This window comes from Balaenoptera borealis (assembly GCF_965194805.1).
Source record: "Balaenoptera borealis genome assembly, chromosome: 4".
In the NCBI taxonomy this organism is placed as follows: Eukaryota; Metazoa; Chordata; class Mammalia; order Artiodactyla; family Balaenopteridae; genus Balaenoptera; species Balaenoptera borealis.
Genome location: NC_138861.1, coordinates 110,558,209 through 110,580,604, shown reverse-complemented (window position 1 = coordinate 110,580,604; position 22,396 = coordinate 110,558,209).

Here is a 22,396-nt window from a genome sequence, read left to right as displayed (position 1 = left end):
CTTGTTCATGAATGGGAGAGAAACAAAGGGAGAAAGAAATTAAACAAGAAAAAACAAAATGTAAAATGTATAATGAAAGAGAGAAAAGATACCGTGAGATTCTGAGGTGTAATTGGTGATTTAGGGTTCATCCAGGGGAGGGTGCTCAGTGTAATGAGAAATCTGGAAATGACAAATTATGAAAAAAAATAATGTAATTAGGAAAATCTTGTGCAAAAATTAGAAGACTGAATGGGAATATATAGTGGTCTTCAAATATTCACAGGAATTCTATTTAGAGAGAAGGAAAAGTAAAAATAAGATCAGTCTGTGTTTGCTCTTACGGCTCTGTGGAATAATGGATGGGAGAAGGAGGATTATAAGGATATATACTTTCTAGGGTGTGAGTTCAAGAATGGATTGAGACATATAATGATTCCCTGAGCCACCCATCATGTGGCAATACTAGGGAAAGGCTTTGTTTCTTCTCTAACAGGCAATAGGTCTAGTATCTCATCTAATTTATTTTGCAAACTCAGACACCCTTGAAAGTAAAAAGAGGTTTATTTATATTTACTTCTAGATAGTAAGTTTAAATCAGAATGTTTCCAGGAAAATCGGAATATATGGTAATCCTGAGGAGTCTAGATAATTTCTGAGAATATTGCTAATTTTAATGCTCTTACCCTAATTATTTTTTCTTTTTTGACTGGTCACTTCACTGGTGCATTTCTCAGCCATTTGGAGTGGGGGCGAAGTATTCCTGTGTATTACTATGAATAAAATTAATACAATAATTAGAGAAGAGTGCAGATTAATTTTTAAATGTCAAGGTATTAATTAATTAATTAATCCAATGAGTGATAGTTGAATATTCCTTACATGCCTTACATGTCAGACATTGTGCATTGTGTTGTACTCCTGCTTATAGAAGGACAGTTCTGGAGCAGTATAAACAAATATCACACTAACTAAGTAGCAAAACTCACACTAAGTAGAAAAATTCAGATTTGAAGCAGTGTTCTGTCTACACCGATTGTTACCTACAGAAATAGATGAGAGAGAAAAGGAGGGGGTGAGAGAGATTTGGCTTAACAAGCAGAAATTTATTTTCACCCAGTAGTGGAGGCTGGAAGTCCAAGATCAAGGTGTAGGCAGAGTTGGTTTCCTCCGGGGTCTATGAGAGAAGAATCTGTTCCAGGCCTCTCTCCTTGGCTTATAAACAAATGTCTTCCCCCTGCTTGGTCCTCATATGGCCATCCTCTGGTGTTTCTGTCTCTTCTTATTCAAAGACATTTCTGGTATCTCTTCCTCTTCTTATAAGGACTCCGATCATATTGGATTAGAGCCCCATCCTAATGGGCTCATTTTACTTTATCACCTTTTTAAAGACCTTATCTCCAAATACAGTTATACTCTGAGGTACTAGGGGTTGAAACTTCAACATATAAATTTTGAGGGGAGACAATCCAGCCCATACAACTTGTCATTTCATTTAAGATAAAGAACAAATTTCATTCCATGATAAAAAAAGCCTAGCCCTTATTCTTTTCTTTGGTCACTTTTCATATGAGAACCTCCTTGCTACCTGCATTATAGCCACATTTACCATCTCTCTGCTGCTCCTAGATATTATGCTCTCTCCTGCTTTAGAGCTTTTGCGTTTGCTAAAAGTCTCTCCTTCTCTACCTTTGTCTAATAATTTTGCTACATAAAAGAAAACCACTGGCAGGGATCCTCAACATTAAGCTTTGAGAGGATTTAGATTTTGTCATCTCTTTCTTCTTCCCCTACCTACCAGCCTCTGGGAACCACCAATTTACTCTCTGTTTTTAGAACTACAATGTGATCCAGCAATTCCATTTCTGGGTATATATCCAAAGCAATGAAAACAGGATATGGAAGAGATATCTGCACTCCTGTTAATAATAATAATAACTTCATTGTTATTCACAATAGCTAAGATATGGAAACAATCTAAGTATCCATCAAGGGATGAATGGATAAAAATTTGGATTATAATTCAACCTTGAGAAAGGAGGAAATCCTGCCACATGTAACATTATGGATAGACCTTGAAGATTTTACTCTAAGTGAGGTAAGTCAGAGAATGATGAGTACTGTATGATATCACTTATATGTGGAATCTGAAAAAGCTGAACCTGCAGATATATTTATAACCACTCATGGAAGAGAGTTGCAATGACTTACATATTAGAGTTGATGGGTTCCAGAGTTTGGAAAACAAAAGGTGTAACACAAGGAATGACATAGTTCAAGAGTGTCAAAGTAGAGGACACTCCCTTATGACGATTAATTATAAATGATGGAAAGCATCCCCAAACCAACATCATTTAAAACAAGTTTTTAGCTGTCTATAAAATTCATGGGTGGGCCTGGCTTCCCCCTTTGTTACATCTAAGAGCTTAAAGGAAGTTGAATCATTGACATCATATTTTTCTCTCTTCAAGATCTGATTATCTTTAAGATAATTGTTTGGTATAATTACAGAATTCTGTCTCATAGTTGCACCATACGAGGTCTCTAGCAGTTCTAGGCTCATGTCTTCATAGCATTGAATCCAGTAAGCAAAGTTTCTTGTGTGGTGGGAATAACTATGTTTTAGTCTTTTAGCAAGTTTGATGTTTATAATGCAGTTCTGTTGTCTATAACCACTATACTGTGATCTCTAGGACTTGTTTATCTACTAGTTGCAAGTTTGTGCCCTTATCCTTCCTCTTCCCCCATTCTCCAACCATATATTTTAAAAAGAAAAAAAAAGAGGAGGAAAGGAAAAATAAAGGAAGGAAGGAAGGAAGAAAGGAAAGAAGGAAGGAATGAATGAAGAAAGGAAGGAAGGAAGGAAGAAAGGAAAGAAGGAAGGAAGGAAGGAAGGAAGGAAGGAAAGAAGGAAGGAAGGAAGGAAGGGAAAATAGAGGGAAGGAAAGAAGAAGGAAAGATGACTTCAATTTGACACTCATTGCCCAAAACTAGATACCAAAACCATTCTTGTGACCCATGTAATGATATAGCCATAGGGATGTGCAAATGGAATCCATTGCCTAAAGTTACAGCCACTCATGCAACAGCAAGAAATCTGAACCATCCAACCCACATAGACTGCAACTGAGGGAAAGAAGAATTACCAAGGAAAATTGGAGAGGCTGGTATCAGAAGAAAAGGAAAGAGAAGCTGGACAGTAAAACCTAACAAATGTTTACCTCATCCTTCATCTTCAGACATCAAAATATAAAGTGTTTAGTAAAATGGGGAAGCAAAAAATATATTTGTTAGCTTGGTATCTATACTGAGGTCTTTGACTCTTTGGGACAGTCACAGTTTCTTGAACTTTTTAATGCAACATTGATTAGAAAGTAAATGCATACTGAGTGAAGTAGAATGCCTATCAAATTCTCAACTCAGAACCTCTGAGTAAATTACTAGAAGCATGGTGATTACATGTTTAAACTCGTTAGTGCACAGTAGGTGCTTACTAGATATGAATTTTCCCTTCTGTTCCTCCTCTTCCTTCTCTCTACTTTCTCATCCTTTTACTTTCCTTTAATCTATGATCCTAGTGCTGTCTTTAGGATGTCACAAAGAATGAATCACTCTCTATACATCATTCAGCCTTACTGATATCCTCTTCTCCAATATAAATGTCTAAAACTTCTTCAAGTATTGTTTCCATAGCTAGTTTCTAAAGCTCTCAAAAGCATGATTGCCCACTTCTGGATGCATACTGATTCATCAATAATGTAAGAGAACACAGTGTTATAGATGATATTTAATTATAAATACTATTCAATATTTTTTGTATCCATTCCTGAACTTACGTCTTCAGATCATCCTAACTCCTGAACTTATGTCTTCAGATCATCCTAACCTCAGATCATTTCTAACTCCTTAAGAGATAGAAATTTGTCCTTTCTCTTTATTTTATTTTTCTCTTTTATTTTATAACAACTGTATTGAATTTTAATTAATATACAAAGAACTGCACATATTTAGCGTGTACAATTTGATAAGTTTGGGCATATGTATACACCAGTGATACCATCACCACAATCAAGGTAATAGTCATATCCAACAACTTTCAGTTTGACCATTTGTCTCTTTGTTGTTGTTATTGTTTTGTTTTGTTTTTGTGATAAGAACACTTGAGAGACACTTAACAATTTGAAGTGCACCAGCTATAGCTCAGCTGGTAGAGTGGAAAACTTGACCCTTCTCTTTTTAAATCTGTTTAAGATTTCCCTAATGTTCTTTATATCACAACTTTGTATAATTTCCTTGAAAATGGCTCACCATTTGTGAAGAAAGCCTATGAAATCAGAAGGACAGAATGGTACAATGGGGAGAGAATAATATTTGAGACTGGAAACCCTGTATTCAGTTAGTTCCTTCATTCACAGGGGGAAGTACCTTTGGTAAATCATTTAGTCATCCTGAACTTCTGTTTCACTATCTGTAGTGATTGTGATAACAATATTGAATGCTTTACAATATAGTTGGTTGTAGATATCAGTATTATTAAATTATCAAAATATAATTAAATTTATTTTATGATCATTCTTAAAATTGTGGAGGTCATGGACCTTAACATCATTAGGCTGGTGTATGGAGAAGTTTCTTACCTTCTGTAAACCAGCTTTTTAGAATGGAGCCTAAAACCTATGTATGAATCATATGTGATTGTTTCTCAAATATGAAGTTCCCTTGAGAATAAAAATAGGGAGAAGTAATTTTGCTGTTTGGTAGGCACCTGTAGCATTCAGAACTGTAATGTATCAAATACTTTCAAGTGGATAAATATCTCCTCAGCGTGACTTGAGTATAAATAAAAATTTATGATCCAAATATAGCATGCTGTGACCAAAGTGAATGAATAAGAGAAAGTGGTACTACAGAAATAAACATTTATATATCAGGATGGCTGGCTATTAATTTTTATAAAAGCATGGAAAATAGCAGAGCCAGAGACACGTTTGCGTGCAAAGGACAATTTGTTCTTCCCTAAAAATTCAATATGGCAACAAACTCTGTGAAATTACAATAAATTTTGTTCATAGTAGATAACAGTACAAAAATCATAAATAAATATATTCAAGAAAGTGTATTCATAGTTACATATTATTATCTTAAAACAGAAAAGGCTAAAGAAAATCAGTTAACAGAGTCTCCACATTATATAAATGTGAGGTGAAGTTAACTTGGCCAGGGTCAGAAAGCTGGTTAGCAACAGAGCTTACATTATCAGCTATATGTAGGTCATTACAAAATTTATATTTGGTTTAGATTTTTCCAATATTTTGTGCATATTTATTAAAATTATTTATTGTTTATTTAAAATTCAAATTTACCTAGGTGACCTGTATTTTATCTGACAACCTTACACACTAGGAATTCCCATTTAGATGAAACATGGACACTCTTAGCTCAACATATTCGAAACCAAACTTGTTATCTTCACCTTCAAACTCAGCCTCTCTTCATGTCTCTGTTCTTAGTGAATGACCTCACACCATCTGGTTTCCCAAGCCAGAATCCTGGCATCATTTTTGATTTTCATCTTTCTCATTGCCTTCCTTTCTACTCATACTCAGTCACTTCTTAAACGTCTCTAAATAACCTCACCTCTCAGTCCTCACTGTTGTTGCTTAGTTCAGCTCATTCTTACTTGCTTTAGTTACTTTAGTGCCTACCTAATTGGTTTATCTGCCCCTTTTTCACCTCCTTAATCTACATGACTGTGTAACTAGAAAAAGGAAGATAAAATTACAGATCTGATGATCTTTTTACCTTGCTTGTAGCCTTCAATGAACATTCATTAATGACAAAGGAGGAACTAAAACATTCCCATTCAGAATGATTCATAGTCTGACCCCTGATTGTTTCAGTGGTCCCAAGTTTCTCAAAACCCCCTTGCCCTCTACAGTCTAGATCAGGGGTTTTCAATCCCTGGATAATACTGCCCACTGACTGCTTTGTAAATAAAGTTGTATTAGGGCTTAGCCATGCCAATTTGTCTGAATATTGTCTATGCCTATCTCCTTGTTATGACTCTGGTAGTTGTAACAGAGATTGATAGTTCACAAAACCTAAAATATTTACTATCTGGCCCTTAATAGAAAATGTTTGACAGCACCTGCTCTAGATAAAACAAACTATTTGTAATGCTTTTGAACTTATTATGCTCTATCTCACCACTAGGACAAAATTAACAATCTCTATGTAAAATATTCTTTCTTTCAACATAAGCCACTGTAATTCTCCTCAAAAACCCCACTTCCCCTTTATATTAAAAACAAACAAACAAAAAACACCTCTACCACCAGAAAAGCTCCTGGTCTACCAGAACTGATATGAGGCCTCCAACTCTGGGTTCCATTGGACATTTCCTCTCTACAACTTTGCTCCACTTATCATACTTGATATTTACAAAACTTTCTCTTTCGAGACCATAAAATTTGTGCCTCATTCCCTATTCTAATCTCAGCAATTAGGAAAGACATAGCATGAAATTGGTGCTCAGTTTTTTTAAGATTAATTTTAATCAGTGAAGTAACAGTAACACAATAATAGTAAGGGACTTTAACACCTCATTTTCACCAATGGACACATCATCCAAAATGAAAAAATAAATAAGGAAACACAAGCTTTAAATGAAACATTAAACAAGATGGACTTAATTGATATTTATAGGACATTCCATCCAAAAACAATAGAATACACTTTCTTCTCAAGTGTTCATAGAATATTCTCCAGGATAGATCATGTCTTCAGTCACAAATCAAGCCTTGATAAACTTAAGAAAATTGAAATTGCATCAAATATCTTTTCCAACCACAATGCTATGAGACTAGATATCAATTACAGGAAGAAAAAAATATATATACAAACACATGGAGGCTAAACAATACACCACTAAAAAACCAAGAAATCACTGAAGAAATCAAAGAAGAAATCAAAAAATACCTAGAAACAAATGACAATGAAAACACGATGACCCAAAACCTATGGGATGCACCAAAAGAAGTTCTAAGAGGGACATTTATAGCAATACAATCCTACCTCAAGAAATAAGATACATCTCAAATAAGCAACCTAACCTTACACCTAAGGAAATTAGAGAAAGAAGAACAAAAAAACCCCCAAAAGTTAGCTTAAGGAAAGAAATCATAAAGTTCAGATCAGAAATAAATGAAAAATAAATGAAGGGAAAAATAGTAAAAATCAATAAAACTAAAAGTTGGTCCTTTGAGAAGATAAACAAAATTGATAATCCATTAGCCAGACTCATCTTGAAAAAAAAGGGAGAAGACACAAATCAACAGAATAAGAAATGAAAAAGGAGAAGTAACAACTGACACTGCAGGAATACAAAGGATCATGAGAGATTACTACAAGCAACTATATGCCAATAAAATGGACAACCTGGAAGAAATGGACAAATTCCTAGAAAAGCACAACCTTCCAAGACTGAACCAGGAAGAAATAGAAAATATAAACAGACCAATCACAAGCACTAAAATTGAAACTGGGATTAAAAATCTTCCAACAAAAGAAAACCCAGGAACAGATGGCTTCACAAGCAAATTCTATAAAACATATAGAGAAGCACTAACACCTATCCTTTACAAATTCCTCCAAAATATAGCAGAGTGGGGAACACTCCCAAACTCATTCTAAGAGGCCACCATCACCTTGATACCAACACCAGACAAAGACGTCACAAAATAAGAAAACCACAGGCCAATATCACTGATTAACATAGATGCAAAAATCCTCAAAAAAATACTGGCAAACAGAATCCAACAGCACATTAAAAGGATCATACACTATGATCAAGTGAGGTTTATCGCAGGAATGCAAGGATTCTTCAGTATATGCAAATCAATCAATGTGATACACCATATTAACAAATTGAAGGATAAAACCCTATGATAATCTCATTAGATGCAGGAAAAGCTTTTGATAATATTCAACACCCATTTATGATAAAAACTCTACAGAAAGTAGGCATAGAGGCAACCTACCTCAACATAATAAAGGCCATAAATGAAAAACCCACAGCAAACATTGTTCTCAATGGTGAAAAATTGAAACCATTTCCTCTATGTTCAGGGACAAGACAAGAATGTCCACTCTCACCACTATTATTCAACATAGTTTTGGAAGTTGTAGCCATGTCAATCTGAGATGAAAAAGAAATAAAAGGAATCCACATCAGAAAAGAAGAAGTAAATCTGTCACTGATTGCAGATGACATGATAAAATACATAGAGAATCTGAAGATGTTACCAGAAAGCTACTAGAGCTAATCAATGAATTTGGTAAAGTAACAGGATACAAAATTAATGCACAGAAATCCCTTGCATTCCTATACACTAATGATGAAAAATCTGAAAGAGAAATTAAGGAAACACTCCCATTTATCACTGCAACAAAAAGAATAAAATACCTATGAATAAACCTACCTAAAGAGGCAAAAGACTGGTATGCAGAAAACTATGACACTGATGAAAGAAATTAAAGACGATACAAACAGTCGGAAAGATATACCATGTTCTTGGATTAGAAGAATCAACATTGTGAAAATGATTATACTACCCAAAGCAATCTACAGATTCAATGCAATCCCTATCAACTACCAATGACATTTTTTTACAGAACTAGAACAAAAAATTTCACAATTTGTATGGAAATATAAAAGACCCCGAATAGTCAAAGCAATCTTGAGAAAGAAAAATGGAGCTGGAGGAATCAGGCTCCCTGATTTCAGACTATACTACAAAACTACAATAATCAAGACAGCATGGTACTGGCACAAAAACAGACATTTAGATCAATGGAAGAGGATAGAAAACTCAGAGAAAAACCTACACATATATGGTCACCTTATCTTTGATAAAGGAGGCAAGAATATACAATGGAGAAAAGACAGCATCTTCAATAAGTGGTGCTGGGAAAACTGGACAGCTACATGTAAAAGAATGAAATTAGAACACTCCCTAACACCATGCACAAAAATGAATTCAAAATGGATTAAAGACCACATGTAAGGCCAGGCACTCTTAGAGGAACTCTTAGAGGAAAACATAAGCAGAACAGGCTATGACATAAATCACAGCAAGATCCTTTTTGACCCACCTCCTAGAGAAATAGAAATAAAAACAAAAATAAACAAATGAGACCTAATGAAACTTAAAAGCTTTTTCACAGCAAATGAAACCATAAACAAGACGAAAAGACAACCCTCAGAATGGGAGAAAATATTTGCAAATGAAGCAACTGACACAGGATTAATCTCCAAAATATACAAGCAGCTCTTGCAGCTCAATATCAAAAAACAAACAACCCAATCCAAAAATGGGCAGAAGACCTAAATAGACATTTTTCCAAAGAAGACATACAGATTGCCAACAAACACATTAAAGGATGTTCAACCTCAATAATCATTAGAGAAATGCAAATCAAAACTACAATGATGTATCACCTCACACAGGTCAGAATGGGCATCATCAAAAATCTACAAACAATAAATGTTGGAGAGGGTGTAGAGAAAGGGAACCCTCTTGCACTGTTGGTGGGAGTGTAAATTGATACAGCCACTATGGAAAACAATATGGAGGTTCCTTAAAAAACTAAAAATAGAACTACCATATGATCCAGGAATCCCACTACTTGGCTTATACCCAGAGAAAATCATAATTCAAAAAGAGTCATATACCACAATATTCATTGCAGTACTATTTACAATAGCCAGGACATGGAAGCAACCTAAGTGTCCATCGACAGATGAATGGATAAAGAAGATGTGGCACATATATACAATGGAATATTACTCAGCCATTAAAAGAAATGAAATTGACTTTTTTGTAGTGAGGTGGATGGACCTAGAGTCTGTCATACAGAGCGAAGTAAGTCAGAAAGAGAAAAACAAATACCGTATGCTCACACATATATATGGAATCTGGAAAAAAAAAAAAGGTTCTGATGAACCTAAGGGCAGGACAGGAATAAAGACGCTGATGTAGAGAAAGGACTTGAGGACATGTGGAGGACGAACGGTAAGCTGGGACGCAGTGAGGGAGTAGCACTGACATATATACACAACCAAATGTAAAATATATAGCTAGTGGGAAACAGCTGCATAACACAGGGAGATCAGTTTGGTGCTTTGTGAATATCTAGAGGGGTGGGATAGAGAGGGTGGGAGGGAGAAACAAGAGGGAGGGTATATGGCGATATATTTATATATATAGCTGATTCACTTTGTTATACAGTAGAAACTAACACAACATTGTAAAGCAACTCTACTCCAAAAAAGATGTTAAAAAAAAATATTTGTAAAGACAATGTACAGTTATGCAATAACTCCCATAAGAACTACATACATAAATTGTTAATAGCAGATGGTCCTGGACAGTAAGATTAGTAGTGGGGAAGTGTAGAGTAGGAAAGATTTTTTTTTTATCATAAGGACTTTTATATGATTTTTGGGTGTTTTTTTTTAAATGTCATGCACTATTTGATATTTCAACATGGATTTTAAATGTATTTTTTCCGTAGATCTTATATCTGTAACAGCATTTGTGGGTATTTTAATCCTTTATTCATGGACTCACATTTCAGTTATCCTTATTTAACTCTAAGTCCCAGAATGCTCCCTGAAGTATTCGGCATTATATTTCCTGTTTTCTTTACATTCTGCTCAATATTTGCCAGGTAGCATGTGTCTAACTCTGAAGCATTTTCATGCAGGATCCCAGAGGACTTCATTAGGACTGAGCCCCAGTTGGCCCCATTACTGTTCATTAGCATACACTGTATTGAGATCCTTCTCTTTTCTGCTTCAGTTTCCCATTTCCTACTGGTGCAACCTGTGACCCCTCTCAAAACAGACTACTGCACTCAAAGCCTTTTATCAGGATCTACTTCAAAGGAAACATAAGCTATGATAATTGGAGCCAAAGTAGAATTATGGACAGTAGGAACAGGGATCTGGGAGCAGGTTGCTAAATGACCAAATGGTAGATGACACCATAGTGGGTGGTAAGTCAGTTTAATAGAAGTGTCAACCATGGTGGATTGTGATGGCATATATATATATACAGGTGTGAGATTATGTACAGGATTATGGTACAAAGGAAAATTTAAGAATTCTGGCTGTTAACAAATGTCCTAGAGCTCTGAAAGAAAAAAATATTAGTCTCAGTTTAGGCAACTGTTAAACCAGGGAACATTGAAAAAGAAAGTAAGACTCAATGGACATGTTTAAAAAGACCATTCATTTCACCTGGAGGATAGACTTTGTTAAATGGTCTGGGACTTGAGTATAAGGGTTTCAGAGTTACGATAAAACCTGAACTGATAGCTCTAGCAAGTCTTCTACAGTAAAGTTTGATCTGTAATAAGACAAGAATAGAACTCTGAAATCCAGGATGGGAATATTGGGCAAATGTGTTTGAGTCTCAAGATTTCCTTAAACCTTCTAGGCTGAAGAGTAGCCTTCTATTAAAAAACAATGACCTGGGGCTTCCCTGGTGGCGCAGTGGTTAAGAATCCGCCTGCCAATGCAGGGGACACGGGTTCGAGCCCTGGTCTGGGAAGATCCCACATGCCACGGAGCAACTGGGCCCGTGAGCCACAATTACTGAGCCTGCGCGTCTGGAGCCTGTGCTCTGCAACAAGAGAGGCCGCGATAGTGAGAGGTCCGTGCACCGCGATGAAGAGTGGCCCCCACTCGCCGCAACTAGAGAAAGCCCTCGCACAGAAACGAAGACACAACACAGCCATAAATAAATAAATAAATTTAAAAAAAAAAAATGACCTCTCATTGCACAAAGTCCATGCAAGGGCTTCACCCAAGATTAATGTTAACCAACAGGGTATTGCCCTTCTAAGATCTGCTCCTCCCTTCCTTGTTCTCAGTCAATATTTAGTGTCAGCATGGTCCAAAGATGAAAGGGCATATGGTAGTACACACAATCAGGGACCAGTAGAACATGCCTAAGGATAGATCTGGAGGGTCCAGCACAATACATGGTTGATGGAAGAGAGTTTATTGATATGAGGACACTTTTCAGTGATTTAGGATTTACTACCCCTGAAAGGATGCCTAGTATACTTTTGAATTTGGTCCCTGCATAGAAACAATATTGGTCTACAAATAAATGAAGGAGAGATGCCAGAATGACTTTAACAGATAGGAATGGAAGGATTTCAGAATAGCTGAGGCTCATAATTATTAGAGGTAAAGTGGATACAAATTATTAGAGATAATAAGAGAGCAATTCCAGAAAGGCAACCAGGGGTCTTGGCGATGGCATTTCAAAGAACAGCCAATGAGAATAAAATTTTATTTATATAAATAAACAAAAAAAAAAAGATTAAGAAACAGTCACGAAGAAAGCTGATGTCAACTACCCTAATGAAAAATCACTCTCCCTTAACCAGTTTCCGAACCTAAACCAGTTATTGAACTCCAGAGTCTACTGAATGAAAGATCGTATCTATTTAAGAAAGGACCCTTTAATGCTACAGTAATAATATACAATAGCTCTTTCTTCCCAAAACAGCATACAGCAGCCTATAAAAGTAAGTTTTTATTGAGAAAAAAAAAATCTGAATGTTGATAGGGCCATTGGATACAGAATCTGAATTACCACTGGTAAAATATGAATGAGGATAGCCCCCTTTCAGAGTGTGGATGTACAAAAGGCACATAATAATTAGACTCTTGACCCAAATATGCCCCATCTCAGTTTCTGACTACATAATGACTGGGTCATTTCCCCATCCTCATAGAGCATAATACACATGGATATATTTAGCAGCTGGCAGAACCATCGTTGCGTTCCCTCACCTGTGGATGAAGAGTTATTATGCTATAAAGGGACAAATAGAAGCTTGTAAAACTGTCTGCATCCCTCATTTATAGGAAATCAAAAGTAGTAGTGCATCCTAGATAAAGTAGTACAGCTGATGCCACCTTCAAAATCTTAAAGGACATAGCAGTGGTGGGCCTCATTACACCCCTGCTTAATTCACTGATATGGTATGTATGAGTAAAAAAAAAAAGGTGGATTTTGACAGATGATGATAATCTTTCATAAATATAACAAAGTGGCAACCCTAATAAGAGTTTCTGTGTTGGAGTTGTATCTTTTCTAGAAGAAATCACCATTCCTTACTTGCCCTTGGTATATAGTTGTTGATCTGGGAAAACTATATTTTTCAACACCTATTAGGAAGGAGGATCAGATGTTGTTAGCATTCACTTGGAAAGACAGCAGTATACTTTTACAGTCTTGTCTCAGGGTTATGTTAATCTCCTGCTCTCTGTCTCAATGTATGTCGATGGGACCTTGACCATCTGGACACATTGCCGTGTATGACAATATTCTACTATACCAGAGTTCAGGAAACTTTTACTGTAAAAAGGCAAGTAAGAAATATTTTAGGCTTTGAAGACCATATAGTCTTTGTCACAACTACTAAACTCTGCCACTAAGCAGTCATAGACATTATGTAAATTAATGTGTGATAGAGTTCCAATAAAACTTTATAAATGAAAGCAGATGACAGGCTGCATTTGGCTTGGAGGTCATAGTTTTTATACCTCTGCACTACACTGATAGCATCATGTTAATTTGACCTGGAGATCAATGAAATGGCAAGCACTCTGGAAATGCTGGAAAGGCACTTATGTATCAGAGGAATATTAAACCCCAAAAATTTTGGTTAACATCTGTGAAGTTTTTAGAGGTCTGAGAGCTTGGGTAATACTGAGACATCAGGATACTTCACCTTGTATTTCCTACCACTAGGAAACTGAGACAGTGCTTGGATGGTCATTTTGAGTTTTGAAGATACCATGTACCATTTTAGCAATATAGCTCTGAATCATTTCTTAGTTGACTCATTAAGATGCCAGTTTTAAGTGTAGTAGAGCAATAGAGCCTTCTGCAGTAAGCTCAGGAAGTGGTTCAAATGGGTGCATTCGAGAAGGCGAAGGTATTTATGTGTTATCCCTGGTGGTCTACAACATGTTGACAGCTCTGTCAAGCTTCTGAAGACATGCTGTTTTTTTTTATACCAGAGCACTATTCACTTTTGAACAACAAATTTTGACCTACCACTGAACTTTAGTAGAAAATCTGTAACAGACCATTAGACATGCATACTGAGTATGCAATGGGTATGCACATATGTCAGCTCATATAAAGTATCCTTTATTCCATACAGTGAGTCCATTATGAGCTAATTATTTTCAGGAGATCACAGCATTAATGTATCATATTATGGAAGTGGTACTGTGGGAATTGGGCATGAGCAGAGCAGTAGAGTACAAATAACCTGTACAAATGGGTGGCCTATATCCTTACGTCACTGGACTCTCATGACCAATCCTCTCCTCAGCTCATACATGTGACCCTATTGAGTGTTCCCTGGGACCAGCTGACATTTAGAAGAATAACCTGAAATTGGTTCATAAATGGGTCTACACCATATGTTGTTATGACAATTTTTGCAGTACAATCCCAACCATGGATATCCATGAAATATAGTGATGGTGGATATTCCTCCCTAGTGGGCAGGTCTTTAGCAGTGCAAATGTTCATCAATTTGGTGGGAAAATGGTCACAGGTAAGAATGCACACAGAGATGCCTGAGCAGTGGTAAATGACTTAGCCTGGAGAAGACTGGACATTGAGGATAATGAAATAAGAAAATCATCAGGAAGATGTTTGGGACTAGATCTATGGGCCCAAAAGGTGTAGATCTTTTTGTCTCAGGTCAATGTCCACCAGAAAGAGTAACCATCTCAGCAGAAACCCTGAACAACTAGATGAACAGGATAAACTCATCCAGTTGAGGGTGGCCAGGCTCTTTTATTGTTCATCCGAGCACCTGCACAATATGCTCATAGTGAGCATCCATGATGGTAGGAATGGCGGTTATTCATGGGTGCAACATTATCGGCTTCCATTATCAAGTCTATTACGATTATCATGCTGATGTCAAATCTACCATTAAAGTTAGAAACCGAGCCCTTGCTATGGTAATATATAATAAGAAGACAAATGAGCCACTTAGAGACAAATTACATAAGAACTCTATCATCTGAACAGGGTCGGCCACTTGTCCTTACAAGAATTGGTATATTTTCTGAATATGGGTTGGCCATCCCTGAAGATATTGTCCAGATATTATACTCATTCCTTTTGCACTCAATGTTCCTGTGTATTACTGACTTGGTGACTTCCTATTATGAGTACCTGGGAATTTTTCCCAAAGGCTTGGTCTGGCCACTGGAATAGACTTGGCTCCCACAGGAACAGACTGAAAGTACCAATGAATTAGCAATGTAGAAGCAGCATTCAACTAATTATTAACAGAAGTTGGGTTCTTAAAAACATCAGCATCAACACATATATATGGAATCTTAAAAAAAAAAAAAAGGTTCTGAAGAACATAGGGGCAGGACAGGAATAAAGATGCAGACATAGAGAATGGACTTGAGGACACGGGGAAGGGGAAGGGTAAGCTGGGACGAAGTGAGGGAGTGGCATAGACATATATACACTACCAGATGTAAAATAGATAGCTAGTGGGAAGCAGCTGCATTGCACAGGGAGATCAGCTCAGTGCTCTGTGACCACCTAGAGGGGTGGGATAGGGAAGGTGGGAGGGAGACGCTAGAAGGAGGGGATATGGGAATATATGTATATGTATAGCTGATTCACTTTGTTATACAGCAGAAACTAACACACCATTGTAAAGTGATTATATTCCAATAAGGATGTTAAAAAGAAAAAACAAAAAACAGCAGCCTTGCTTGTTGGGTGAGAGAGTCCTGAAGTTTGCTGTTTGCAGTTTTCCAGAGGTCTCTAGCAAGATTGAGACCCAGTGACGCAAAATGGCAAACAGTTAATTAGCACTACTTTTATTGACTTTCTTCCCTTTCCTATCTTACTTTCCCACTCCTTCCATGATTTCTGGCATCATAAGACAAATAAACCACTTGAATTCAATTCCCTTTCTCAGTTTTTTTCTTCTCAAGAATTCCAACCTTAATACATTTGGGTTTAGAAAATTGTCTATAAAACCAAACTAGTTAATTGCATTTTTAAAATTTCTTTTTTTTTTTTTCATGAGAACACATTGGGAAAAAAAAAATTTAATTTCTGGCTGTTTTTCATGAAATATTGACATTGTAAAGATAACATAATTCATAATATGCCACCATGATGCAGACACTGATGACAAGCTAGTTAATGAATGTAGTCAATTTAAAGATTTTTAAAGACTAGTCATTATACAAGACACCTTGAAATACCCTGGAATTTATGATGAAATAAATGTAATAGAAGCCTCCCCAAATTTGGCAGCAATCTTTTTTTTTTAACTTTTTATTTTATATTGGAGTATAGTCGATGAACAATGTTATAATAGTGTCAGGTACACAGCAAAGCGACCTAGCCATACATACAGAGGTATCCACTCTCCCCCAAACTCCCCTCCCACCCAGGCTGCTACATAACATTGAGCAGAGTTCCCTGTGCTATACAGTAGGTACTTGTTGGTTACCCATTTTAAATATAGCAGTGTGTACATGTCCATCCCAAACTCCCTAACTATCTCTTCCCCCCCACACTTCTCCCCTGGTAACCATAACTTCATTCTCTAAATCTGTGAGTCTGTTTCTGTTTTGTAAATAAGTTCATTTGTATCACTTCTTTTTAGATTCCACATATAAGTGATATAGGATATTTCTCTTTCTCTGTCTGACATAATTCACTCAGTATGACTATCTCTAGGTCCATTCATGTTGCTGCAAATGGCATTATTTCATTCTTTTTAATGGCTGAGTAATATTCCATTGTATATATGTACCACATCTTCTTTATCCATTCCTCTGTTGATAGGCATTTAGGTTGCTGCCATGTCTTGGCTATTGTAAACAGTGCTGCAATGAACATTGGGGTGCATGTATCCTTTCGGGCCATGTTTTTCTCCAGATATATGTTTACCTGGATATATTTAAAACATCTATTATTTATTCATTGGACAAAGAATCATCAATTATTTACTCATTGGACAAAGATTTATTGGAAACCTCTTATGTGTATATCTCTGATCTTAAGCAAAGCACAGACTAGTGACTTGAGAGACAAATGAACCAAAATTAGAATGCAACATGATAAGTCCTTAAACAGAGAATTACAGGAGACACAACAATGGAGAGGGATAGGGAGAGGGAGAGAGAGAGAGGGAGAGAGAGAGAGAGAGAGAGAGACTACTTTATACTTTCAGAGGTGAGGGAAGACATCCTAGTTGAGGTTGTGAGAAATTTGGGGCTTCTTAATGAGTAAGGAGGTTGAGAAGGCTACTTTAGCTTTGAGGACTTATAGGCAGGCAAGTTAAGGAAGAACATTATAGGTCAGAGGAGCAGCACATGAAAAAAATGCATAAAGGTGGTATCTGGAGTAGTAAAGAGAGGCTATACCTCTGTTCTTTTCATTTATTTATTTGTTTAGAGACAGGGAAGGAGCATTGACGGGCTTATTATTGTAATACCTTATGTTTCTGCCTTTGAATCAAGTTCAGTAAACATTTCTACCAGACAATGTATGTTTCAAAACTGAACTAATGAATATATTTTGAACCTGCTAGAATTTTTAATAATAAATATCTTATAAGGTGGATATGAAACCAGAAAGATAAATGCTCCAAATGGCATATGCATATCTGCAACTCCTATATCTCAATGGCATCTTTTGATTCTAGGACCTAAAGAACAACAAACTTCTGATCATTTCTGTTAAAACCAACCTTATCACATGCATTCTGTTGAACAGGCTGTGTGTGTGTGTGTTTGTGTGTGTGTGTGTGTGTGTGTGTGTTGGTGATGGTGATGATGTTGGTGGAAGGTGTTCTTCTCTGTCTAGAAAAAAAAATTCCCTTCAATCCTTCCACCTCTCCAGGAAATGCTGGGACAGATTTTTCCTCTCTTCTTGCTACCCATCACTCGCTACTCCCTGAAGCGTGGAAGGAGTTGCTGGCATGTGTGGAAGCTGGATATTTGTTGGTTACTGATGTTTGTTGATTACTGATGAAAGTTAAAGGTAATGTATGTTTCTGCCCTTTGTCTTTCTTTAAAGAGATCTACCCACAAGCTGAGAACATTTCCTCATCTACATCTGCTGTGGTGTTTAAGTTCCTACCATCCTCTTGAATATCCATCTATACCAGGGCTCAACTCAAGGAAGAGGTGACAAGAATCCCTATTCTGACTTCAAGGTCAGGCTTCTAATTGTTATCTATTAGAAATCAAGTGGATCATATGTTTTAATGTTTACCCAGCTCCTGTGTGTCAGCTGGTCTATAATCTGGTGGGTAGGAAGGTGGAATTATTAGGTTCCTCCAAACTTCAACAGCTTTCTTTCTTCTAATGGTCACAAGAACACTTCATTTGCATTGCACAATGCACATTATAGCATGCTAGAGCTGAGACCAATCAGCTAGAGCTGAAAGGAATGGTAGGGAGCATGCAACCAATGGCTCAGTTCATAGCTAGGAAACTCAGGTCTACACATTTTAAATGATTGTCTAAGGTCATAGATCCACTTGGAGGAAGAAGTAAGGCCAGAATTTAGTTCTATTGATATTCACTTCAGACTACTTATTTATTTATTTATTTATTTATTTATTTATTTATTTATTATTTTTGGCTGTGTTGGGTCTGCGTTTCTGTGTGCGGGCTTTCTCCAGTTGCGGCGAGCGGGGGCCACTCTTCATTGCGGTGCGCGGACCTCTCACCGTCGTGGCCTCTCCCCCTGCAGAGCACAGGCTCTAGACGCGCAGGCTCAGTAGTTGTAGCTCATGGGCTTAGTTGCTCCATGGCATGTGGGATCTTCCCAGACCAGGGCTCGAACCCATGTCCCCTGCATTGGCAGGCAGATTCTTAACCACTGTGCCACCAGGGAAGCCCCAGACTACTTTTCACATAACGTGACTTCCTCTCAATAAATAGGTACTTAATAAATGAATGAACATAACATTAAACAAACAAAGCATAGGCCTATTTAAAGGATACCATAGTATGAATGCATTAGACCTTAAGGTGATAGAGCACCTTAGTACTAATTTCAAATTACACTTTCTGGAATTCAGTGTTAGCAGTATTATACCTCATAACTAAAAGACTGTGTCTGTTACTAATAAAGGGAATTAAAGTGGACTTACAAAAAAGGAGGGAAAAATTGAGCCATTTCATCGACAGGCTCATGTTTATTTGGGGAAACCAGCATGCAAACAAACCAGTACATCTACATTACGGCACTAGGCTACAGTGGAGCTTCAGGGACAGAGTCAGGCAAACACAAATGAGGAAGCAGTGGAATCTCTCTAGAGGAACCGAAAAGACATTGCAGAGCACTGAGTAGATCTGTAAATGTTGTGAGATGGCTGACGACATCTTAGTGACTGGGATAGAAAGAAGCCGAAGAACTGGGGTGGGTAGGTTTGTGGGAACTGGGGAAGGAGAGGAATCTTGTGTGTAGATGAATGCTGGGGAAGAAAAGGAGTGGGAGGGTCTTTGGGCTGCCTGATTAAGGTGAGAAGAAGACATTCATACATGAGCAACAGCTCCAAAATTTATGCTAGAACTTGGACTAAAATAGGACATCTTGTTAAAGCACAGTTCTGATAACATTTACCCTGGCTTTAAAATTTATGTTAGTTCTACCATATCTTCTGGATAAAGTCCAACTTCTTAGGCCTGCCAATTTTTAGGCCTACTCCATTTCCCATCAGTAAACAAGATACTAATCAAAACAAAGTTTCTCTTTATCCTATATATTTCCCCTTCTCCTCCCAATCACCTCTCTTTAACACTTTCATCATAGTTTCCTTACGAATGATGCTTGCCTCTCCTTAATTTCGCACAAGACTCAGCCCAGTTGATAGTTAGCACACAGTTCAAATGTCACCTCATTCATAAGCTTTTTCTACCATATAGTGGTGTTTTCTCCTCCTCTGAGCTCCTCTAACATGTAGCTATAACTTATGTGTGTGTGCTTGTGTGTACGTGTTTAGACTTATTTTTCCCAGTAAACTCTTCAGTACTCAAAGGAAAGATCCATGAAAGTCTTAACTGTATTCGTCAGAGCAGCTAATGGACAGACTGTCAAAGACTTGTGACTCTTGTATGATGGCTTTTCTTCCTCTAAGCAATAGCTTTGAGGCTTTGAATGCAACTCATTATGGGGAGGCACCATTTTGAATTCAGTGCATGGGAGAAAAGCATGATGTCTTCTTTTTTTCTAGAAACAGATAAAAGAGGGAGAGATGACAATCCATTTGTTTCTCATATGATATTAACATAATTGTGATATCAACAACTAATTGTGATAATTGATATCAACAACTAACATTAATATAGCCCTTTTCCATTTTTAAGAGCTATACAATTGCCTGCACTACCTTATATGGAGTTTCACAGTGACCTACATATATGAGAGTTATTATAATTTTCAAAGATAGAAACAGCATCTCAAATGTGCCAAATAGTTTGTTCACAGATAGAATCATTCTTCATCAGGACTCTAACCCAAATCCTCTGACTCCAATATGCTAAAACAAAGTGTCTTCCCTGAAAAGATAATTAAAACCATTTTACCAAAGCATTTCAGATCCCTTTACCTTTTTTATCAGATGCAAAACAACTAAGTAAACGCAAATTTGTATATTTCTTTCCAGTTTTAAAAAGGAATCTCTCATTTAGAAGATTAAAAACTTGATAATAATAAGTTACTCTTAATGAGGATCTGTTCTGCATCCTTTCCTAAGCATTGCTCTTAGAAACTGTTATTTCCATTTTATAGATGAAACAACTGAAGCAACAGGATGCTAAGTAACTTGTCCATCACTTCAAAGCTAATAGATACCAGATCTAAAACTCCAGTCAAATTTTCTGACTTTAAACCTATACTAATTTCAAAATATCCAACTGCCTGAAGAGAAGATAAAGAACAGAAAGAAAACAAGCAAGAGAGAAATGAGAAAGTGTGTAGAAGGCACTTATTACAAACATCAATTTCTTCTCAAGTTTCTAAGATCTGAAGATTCTCAATGACTAAATTCTTTCCTGGAGGTAATATATGTACTGAGAGGGCCTTAAAAAAAATGTTTTTAGGACATAGGAGGACAATTTAGAACAACACTCAGTAGACAGAACATTTATGACTTGCTTAGGAACAAAAATTATTCTTCAGGAAACACTAACTGAAACAGTGATGTCAACACCAAGCTTACGGAAATTCTCCTCTGAGTAGATCCTTGTATTATTTTTATTTCATTCTTCTTCTTGGGACATCTAGAATTTGGGACATTACTCCAAAATTCATTACCTCTCGATAACAAATTATATTCTTATACAAATACTTTAGTAAATGTCTTTCAGGATCATGTAATTCCTTTAGGGGTTGTATGGGGAAACCCTCTGTCCACTTGATTTACAAAAGGCAGATGGTTAGTAATACTTGAACTGTTATTGATGCCTCCTGACATCTTTCTCAGCAACCTTAAAGAGAGTGGCATAATTCTTTAAGACATAATATTACACTTAGGAATTGCTCTAAAAGATCATCAATCTTTTGTGCACGACTCTGAGTATGCAGCTAGTGTTAAATAAACCATGACCAGAAATGAAATTCAAACTACTTTGAGTGACTTCAAAATGCTCTCCATTTGCCAATTATGTCCTACCATATTTCATTTTATCAGTTATTCACTATTCTTGGCTAAAAATACAGTTGTGACAAATAGTATATCTCAGAGGAAGTTTCATGATTTTCCAAAGAAATACGATCAATATGTCTCAGCCAAGCCATCCTTTATATTTTGCACTTGGTGAAACTAATATTGTGAGTGATGATGATGGTGACTTTATTTGCAGTTGCTGATGAATTTGGCTTTTAGGAATGTAAATATAACTAAAAGGAATATCAAAACAAAATGGTAGGGCTTCCCTGGTGGCACAGTGGTTAAGAATCTGCCTACCAATGCAGGGGACATGGTTCGAGCCCTGGTCTGGGAAGATGCCACATGCTGTGGAGCAACTAAGCACATGCGCCACGACTACTGAGCCTGTGTACTACAACTACTGATGCCCGCGAGCCTAGAGCCTGTGCTCCACAACAAAGGGAAGCCACCACAATGAGAAGTCTGCACGCTGCAACAAAGAGTAGCCCCCGCTCTCCCCAACTAGAGAAAGCCTGCATGCAGCAACAAAGACCCAACAGAGCCAAAAAATAAATAAATGAAAAAATATATATAAATAAATAATTTTTTTTAAAATGGCATAGTTATAAAAAAGATGTCTGCTAAACACAGAATGGACTTT